The 9,052-nt window shown below is 38.9% G+C and overlaps 1 pseudogene; it reads left to right on the forward strand.

Annotated features, from left to right (window-relative positions):
• The first annotated feature begins 474 nt into the window (after positions 1 to 474).
• Positions 475 to 6,381, forward strand: LOC136280855 (melatonin receptor type 1A-like; annotated as a pseudogene).
• Positions 6,382 to 9,052: the final 2,671 nt, after the last annotated feature.

Genomic DNA, 9,052 nt, shown 5'->3' on the forward strand with positions numbered 1-9,052 from the left:
TACAATGCCGAAAATTATTTTTAACAGAATGGATTTCAATTTTTTCTTGAGAGAGAGTTTTTATTTTTTTCCAGCTATTTTATGTCGCAGAAAAAGAGAGTTGTTCAAACTCTTCAAGATATCTTATCCCTTTCGTGCGCGACGGAATAATATGTTTGTTTACTAACCAGCTGTGTGAAGAGATTGTATAGATAAGATACGGAAAAGTAGAAGCAACATCTTTTCTTTCACTCGAAAGAGATATGTCGATTATTAAAAGCGATTCAACAACACTTATCCGGAGGTAAATAACTGAGTACAATTAAAACAAACCTCTTTCAGCAACAACGACGTACTGCACGAGCTCGCGCCGAACAGAAACATAAAATGGAGTTGTTATTTGGCCCTACAACTTCCAACTTGACGAGAATGATAACAACGACGACATACAGACATCTTTTAATATTTATTAATTGCAATGTGTTTAAAGATAGGATGCGATGGAAAATAACGTTTGATTTTCGGTTTTGGTACGCAGTGTTGGTAATCGCGCACACCAGAGGGTTTCGCCGATCAGTGCTTCAAAAAGTTGACAACAAAGACTGTGCAGAAGTGTAAGTTACTTAAGCTTATCTAAGCTTATAAGCTTATCGACCAAAAGCAGTGATGACAAGTAAACTCTCCCTTAAGCTTGCCACAAGAGAAGAGGAGTTAGTTTGGACTGAAACAGTTTTGTTTTGTTTTCCTCACTCTTTGCGCCGTGTTCCATAACCACAGACTACGCACGATTCCCAACATATTCGTGATTGCACTGGCTGTGAGCGTATTCTGATGTCTACTATATGTATGCCTTTTACAGTTGCAAGCCTTTTCCACGACAGGTGGATCTTTGATGAAACGGTCTGCCGCTTTCAAGCATTTGATATCTTTGCGTTTGGGAAGTGTAGTCTTGAAACTATGGCAGCAATTGCAGTCAGCCGATATTTCTGTGTTGTTAATTGGGAAAAGTATCTCTCGCTGTTTAAGAATAAAAGAGCCTTGATGTATATTTTTATTGTTTGGTGCCTAGCTCTAGCTGGACTGCTCCCATATTACTCTTCAAAAATGACAGCATTGGATTCCAGCCTGGAAAAGCAATGTGTCTGTACAAATTTGAAAGTAACATTGCTTACTCTGCCTCAATCCTTTGCTGTTTCCTCAGAACACCCTTGATTATCATCACGATCTGCTATGTCATAGTGTTCCGCGCCGTGTCGAGATCAAATCGTGTTTCCTCACTGGAAAATAACCTGGAACTTCTTCGGGTGAATGTTAAAGAAGCCAAAGCGTTTGGTAGCAGTTGTGGTCGGCTTTGCATGCTGTTGGCTTCCTGTTTTTGTCGTTGATAACATAGACATGACACGTGGAGGACCCGCGCTACCACGACAAGTGTACTTGACTAACAGCCTCTTAATTTATCTGAGTAGCACCATAAACCCATTCATATATTGTGCCACAGATAAGAGGTTCAGACGAGAGTACAAGGTTGTTTTGAGGAATATTTTTACCTTTAAATGCCGAGACAACAGGGAGAACGGTGACGCCTAACTGAAATAGCCAGAGAAGTGTGGTAGGAAATAGATTTTTCGGAGATTTTGTTCGAGGTTGTTGCTGGTAAAATCAGAAACAAAGGACTAACGACATTATTTGACACTCATCATCCGTCAAGTGCGTTTATCAACCGAGACATTTTGAAGAAGTATCTAATACCCCATTTGGTGTTTTCTTATCAGTAAATAATCCAGAACTCCTTCGGATGAATGTGGAGGAAGCCAAAGTGACGAAGCGTTTGGTTGCAGTTGTAGTCGGCTTTGCATGCTGCTGGCTTCCTATTTTCATCATCGACAATATCGACATGGCGCAGGGAGAGCCCACGTGCACGCTACTACGACCAGCTTACGTAACATATGGCTTTTTGCTTTACTTGAGTAGCGCCATAAACCCCTTCATATATTGTGCCACAGATAAGAGGTTCAGACGGGAGTATAAGGCTGTTTTCTGGAAGATTATTAGCTTCAAATGCCGAGCCAACAACGAAAACAACGACGCCTAAATGAAATGGCGCAAGACCTGGTGTAGTGGTAGTTTTTTTCTGACATTTTAAGTGAGGTTGTTATTTGGTAAAATTGGAAACATTTGTAGGTCTTCACAAGAACCCATGTTTATTTGTAGACTGGCTTGTGTTACCGAAAAGAGTGACAAAATAAATACTTTGCACAAACCTGGAAGTCATTAGGAGGATTCCTAGGACAGGCACCCTCAGTGATTGCAGCATCTGGCGGGGAATTACCCCCTTATCAGTACCAAGAAAAATCTTGGCCAACAACATCATCAAGTGAATATTAAACACAGCGGACCAAGAGCTCGGGAAGGAACAAGTAAGGTTCAGGGAAGGAAAAGAATGTAGCGAACAGATCTTTACTATCAAAATATCATCAGGTAACGCACAGACTGGAAAAGACAGCTGTGCATTAACTTTTACAAAGCAGTTGACAGCATCCATAGAGATAGTCTCTTTTTGATTTGAAAGAGGAATTTTGTTCTCGAGCAAAACTGTTAATTATGTAATAATAAATTTTTGTTTGTATATGGATATCAGTTTAAAACATTTCTCTTTTCATTTACACTTTTCTTATTGAGGTTAATTTCCTGTGCCCTTCAATGACTTCTCTGAGGCTTGGGGCCAAACTAGAGATATTCGAAAGGGACATCTTAAAACACATGTCAGCAAATTAGGGGAAATTTCTTCAATCATAACTCAGCCGGGACATGATCGTTTGAGTTTACATGTCGTCTTCATCATTATTATCCACTATAAGTGAGGAATTGTGGTTTTTGAAATATGAAAAATTGGACGTAAACTTTTCCTCAGAAATATCCTTAATTAAACCCGCTTAACTGTCATTCAAATGTTCAACACATTCAACATACAGTAACCTACTCCCGTCAAACCCTATAATAAATTAAATAGACTGATACTTGTTCAAATAATTACGCCTGAATTTTGCTCAGTTAAAACTAAGAATTTGTACAAAGTAAAGTGTTCTCTTTCCGAGGAATATCTGTTACTTTAACAGCAACTACAAAGTAAGGGGTCTTTTTATTTGATTTCAGTGCACACAGATCATTATTACATTCCCTGGAATAAGGTTTGTTAATCGGGCACCTGAAAATTTTAAAATTTGTTCCGTTAATGTAGTCTTCATGCGGAAAGTTCTTCTGACCACCTTTCATAGTTTTGACTCCCCATTCCAGATTCAATTGCTAGTTACAATTCCTCCGCATTTGTTTTTTTCTTCTTTCATGCTGTAAGGGCCAGCTGCGCTTGGCAAAATAAATGCGACACAAAAACTTTTATGTGTCCTGATTCCTTGTATTCTTGTACAGGATAATCACAACGAATGACAAATGAGGATCCATCTGGCGACGATTCGAAGCTATTGCTTCTTACACAGCCTAGAATCCTTCGCTGAAACTAACTCGGCAAAAACGGCAAAAAAAAAAAACAAACAAAAATGCAAGTAATGCTGAAGCAACGCTCATGGCATGGGGAACTGCGCCCCAGGTATATTATCAGCGGCGCTATAAACTCTATCAGGTTAATGCAACGAATCATACACATGCTACTTTCTTGTTCAACTTTCTTTTCGTTCTGCTTTGAACGATACAATCAGGTTTCACGATGACATAATAGAGTGCACTTATCTTTGTAAGACGATTTACACCCGAGACAAAATTATCATAAAAAGTCCAGGAACTCTGAGATTTATTTCAAGTTACTACAAGTCTGCCGTTACCTCATTTAGAAGCCGTCATCAGTTCCTTTTCGCCAGTTATTTCGCAAAGTCAGTGGAGGTGAATCTCTTGTAGGCTTGGGCTCCACCCTTTATATTCTGTTAGCGACGACCGATCCCCCCTCTCATTCCCCTGAAAACTGCGTAACTCCCCAAAAGTCAACCAATTCCTCCCCCTCCCCCGACACGTGATGACATGAATGAAGCTGCACGCGTGGAACTCACTTTGCAGCGAGAAGTGTTCCTTACATATGGGTTCTTCGCTTACCTAAGTAGCACCATTAACCCTCTTCATTTATAGTGCATTGAGTGAGCAACTGAGGAGAGAGTTCAAGGGCATTTTGAAATGTTTTAGTTAATTAAAGGCACAAGTAGGTAGCTATGGTAACGAAATGTGATGACAAAGTAGCTTGAAATCATGTCTTTTTACATTAGATTAATTTTTGCGTTGATATTGAGAGACGAAATGTCAAACGCGTCCAATTTTGCCGTTATTTGATAATATTCAAGCGCTTTAGCTGGTATAGGGCAGATTTTTACGAAGACGCTTAAAAGTTTTTTCCAGAACTTTATTACTGCAAGCTGGTATTAGCTCTTTAAACAAAAACAGCTGTATTCTACAGTTTTTTTATGTGTATCATCAGCGAGAGACCATCTCTGTCCTCTCCAAGGTAAAACAGTTTCTTTTTATGCATTTTTTAAAATTGTTGCGACATGAGTTGATTTAGTTGAATTCAAACGATATAAAAACTGTTAAGAAATGTGCTAAAGCGACGATTTTTATATCTTCGGCCAACCCTGTTAAAACTTGTTGGTTTCCACCGCAACACGAGAAAGAATTATGTCAACTTAAGGTTAATTTAGGACGTAAAATGACTTTCTGGCTTCAATATTTAGAAAGAAGATGTTCAGACAACATCCCCACGGTTTTTAATTAACGTTCCAAATGTTTCAAGCAGAAACGTGAGGTGGTTCAAACAACTTCAAATTTTACTGACACTCTACTTCCGAGATCTTATATGCTTATCAAAAGAAAATACTTCCCCTCTACTATGCCGAAAAACAAATTTTTACCAAAAGTTGCAATATGGATCACAAAGTTTCCTTTGATTTCCGTAATTCTTCTTTTTTTCAGTAATTTTGTTTGAGGAAATAAAATTGTTGAAGCTTTCTAAAGCATTTTCTCATTTTTGTGAACGACGGAATCGTCGGATAACGTTTGTTTACTAACAGGAACCTGTAAATGCTGATGTGTACGAACAAGAAATGGCTAAACAGAATGAATAGCTTTTCTTTCACTCAAAAGGGATAAACCAAATATTAAAAGCAACTCACCAGCACTTATATAAAAGTTAAACAAGTGAGAACAATTAAAACAAACCTCTTTTAACATCAACGATAAAAAGTAATATAAAATCGATCTTTTTTTGCATTACAACTTCCAACGGTAAATGAAAACGACGTTGACATAATTCATAGTTCAATATTAAATATTGCTCAATATTTATTTACTGCAATGGGTATAGAGATAAGATTTATGAGAGAATGACATCTGTTTTCATCCCAGCAGACAAAATCGCTCGCGCACCGAAGGTTTTAGCGATTAATGATTCAAAAAGTCGTCAACGAAGACTTCGCAACGGTATAGTTTTTTTTTTATCTTTTCGCTGAACTTATCGACCAAAGGAGTTGAGGAGAAACACACTTTCCCTTGAGCTCACCACGAGGACGGAGGCGTTAGTTTGTACTGAAACAGTTTTGTTTGCTGTTACCAATGTTGTGACCATCCTCGGAAATCTTCTCACTTTTTATGCTGTGTACAGAAACCACAGGCTGCGCACGATTCCCAACATGTTCCTGATAGCTCTGGCTCTAAGTGATATTCTGATGTCTACCATCTGTATACCTTTTACAGTTGCAAGTCTTTTCCACGGTAGGTGGATCTGTGGTGACACAGTCTGTCGCTGGCAAGCATTTGATGTATCCCTCGCTGTTTAAGAAGCAAAGATCCGTGATGTACATTTTCATTGTTTGGTGCTTGGCTCTGGTTGGATCTGTGCCCATATTAGTCTTCAAAAATAACAGCGTTGAATTCCAGCCAGGAAAAGCAATGTGTCTGTACAAATTTAAAAGTAACATTGCTTACTTTGTCTTTATGCACTGTTGTTTTATCACAACACCCTTGATTATCATCAAGATCTCCTATTTCAAAGTGTTCCGCGCCGTGTCGTGATCAAATCGTGTTTTCTCACTGGAAAATAACCTGGAACTTCTTCGGGTGAATGTGGAAGAAGCCAAAGTGACGAAGCGTTTGGTAGCAGTTGTGGTCGGCTTTGCATGCTGTTGGCTTCCCGTTTTTGTCGTTGATAACATCGACATGGCACGTGGAGAACCCGCGCTGCTACGACAAGTGTACTTAACTAACAGCCTCTTAATTTACCTGAGTAGCACCATAAACCCATTCATATATTGTGCCACAGATAAGAGGTTCAGACGAGAGTATAAGGGTGTTTTGAGGAAGATTTTTACCTTTAAATGCCGAGACAACAGGGAGAACGGTGACGCCTAACTGAAATAGCCAGAGAAATGTGGTAGGAATGTGAATGTGGAGGAAACCAAAGTGACGAAGCGTTTGGTTGCAGTTGTAGTCGGCTTTGCATGTTGCTGGCTTCCTATTTTCATCATCGACAATATCGACATGGCGCATGAAGAGCCCACGCTACCACGACCAGCTTACTTAGCATATGGCTTTTTGCTTTACTTGAGTAGCACCATAAACCCCTTCATATATTGTGCCACAGATAAGAGGTTCAGACGGGAGTATGAGGCTGTTTTCTGGAAGATTTTTAGCTTCAAATGCCGAGCCAACAACGAAAACAACGACAGTTAACTGAAATGTGTGTAGAGGTAGTTAACTGAGGTTGTTACTGGTAAAATTGGAAACATTTGAAGGTCTTCACAAGAACCCATGTTGATTTGTAGACTGGCTTGAGTTACCGAAAAGAGTGACAAAATAAATACTTTGCACAAACCTAGAAGTCATTTGGAGGATCCCTAAGACAGGCACCCTTAGTGATTGGAGCATCTGGCGGGGAATTACCCTCTTATCAGTACCAAGAAAAATCTTGGCTAAGATCATCATCAAGTGAATGTAAACACAGTGGACCAAGAGCTCGGGAAGGAACAAGTAAGGTTCAGGGAAGGAAAGGAATTTAGCGAACAGATCTTTCCTTTCAAAATATCATCAAGTAACGAGGGGAAAAGACAGCTGTGCATTAACTTTTACAAAGCAGTTGACAGCATCCATAGAGATAGTCTCTTTTTAATTTAAAAGAGGAATTTTGTTCTCGAGCAAAACTGTTATATATGTAAAAGTGAATTTTTGTTTGTATATGGATATCAGTTTAAAACATTTCTCTGTTCATTTACACTTTTCTTATTGAGGTTAATTTCCTGTGCCCTCCAATGACTTCCCTGAAGCTCGGGGCCAAACTAGAGATAATCGAAAGGAACATCTTAAAACAGATGTCCGCAAATTTGAGTAAATTTCTTCAATCATAACTCAGCCGGGACATGACTGTTTGAGTTTCGATGTCGTCTTCATCATTATTATCCACTGTATGTGAGAAATTGTTGCTTTGAACTATGTAAAATTGGAAGTGAACTTTTCCTCAGAAATATCCTTAATTAAACGTACTTAACTGTCATTCAAATGTTCAACACATTCAACATACAGTAACCTACTCCCGTCAAACCCTATAATTAATTAAATAAGCTGATACTTGTTCAAATAATTACGCCTAAATTTTGCTCAGTTTAACTAAGAATTCGTACAAAGTGAACGTTTTTTTTCCAAGGAATATCTGTTATTTTAACAGCAAACATATTGTAAGGGGTCTTGTTATTTGATTTCAGTGCACACAGCTCATAATTGCATTCCTTGGAGTTGGGCTTGTTAATCGGGCACCTGACAAATTTTAAAATTTGTTCCGTTAATGTTGTCGTCATGCGGAAAGTTCTTTTGACCACCTTTCATAGTTTTGACTTCCCATTCCGGATTCAATTGCTAGTTACAATTCCTCCGCATTTGTTTCATTCTTCTTTCATGCTGTAGGGGGCCAGCTGCGCTTGGCAAAATAAATATGACACAACAAATTCTATGCGTCCAGATTCCTTGTATTCTAGTACAGGATAATCACAACGAATGACCAATGAGGATCTATCCGGCGACGATTCGAAGTTATTGCTTCTTACACAGCCTAAAATCCCTCGCTGAAACTAACTCGGCAAAAACGACAGAAAAAAAAAACCCGCAAGTAACGTTGAAGCAACGCACATGGCATGGGGAACTGCGCCCTAGGTACATTGTCAGCGGCGCTATAAAACGCATGTAAATGCAACGAATCATACACATGCTACTTTCTTATTCAACTTTCTTTTCATTATGGATCTGCTCCAACATTACTCTTCAAAAATAGCAGCGTTGAGTTTCAGTCTGGAAAAGGAATGTGTTTGTTCAAAGTTGAAAGTAACATTGCTTACTCTGTCTTTGTGCACTGCAATTTTACCACAACATCCTTGAGTATCATCACGGCTGCTTGTGGTGTGAGTTCAGATAAATTAAGTTTTTTTCTTTCTCTCAAGGTGAAGTAACGCGATATTTTCGTCCGTTTGAAAGTCATGCTCTTTTTCTGTTACAAAAATGAAAACATTAGGTACACAAAGTGTCCCATCTCGACCCACCCATGCTACGCATACCTATGTTCTTATAAATGATTTCATGGATCAGGGGGCTGTGCACAAAGAATAACATCAACCAGAAATCTTGGGCTCAGATGATAAGTGTGGTGGTTTGTGGCCTTCGCGAGAGCCTCGTTGATTAAGATCGAGATTTATCGGGACATGAAAGGTTCGCATTTCATTTTTTGTATTATTTTTAAGTCAAACGTGTTTTTACGGCCTCTTGACGCACAAAGAACACGGCTAACAACTCACGTTCCATCACGTACCATAAAAACAACGTGCAAAGTCCATTAGAACATACCCAATCATTGCACTACGTGAACATTTGGCAATTTTTCGCGTGCTTGAATTGTATTCCATCAACCAAATTCGCATCTACGCGCGCCCATGAATTATTCACTATTTATGACTCATTTTCTCGGGAAAGTTCACAATGTGTAATTAACTTTTGGTTTTCCAGGGAATGTCACGCTATTGTAAAAACATCATTATGGTTG

Source organism: Pocillopora verrucosa, chromosome 5, assembly GCF_036669915.1.
Source record: "Pocillopora verrucosa isolate sample1 chromosome 5, ASM3666991v2, whole genome shotgun sequence".
NCBI classification, from domain to species: domain Eukaryota; kingdom Metazoa; phylum Cnidaria; class Anthozoa; order Scleractinia; family Pocilloporidae; genus Pocillopora; species Pocillopora verrucosa.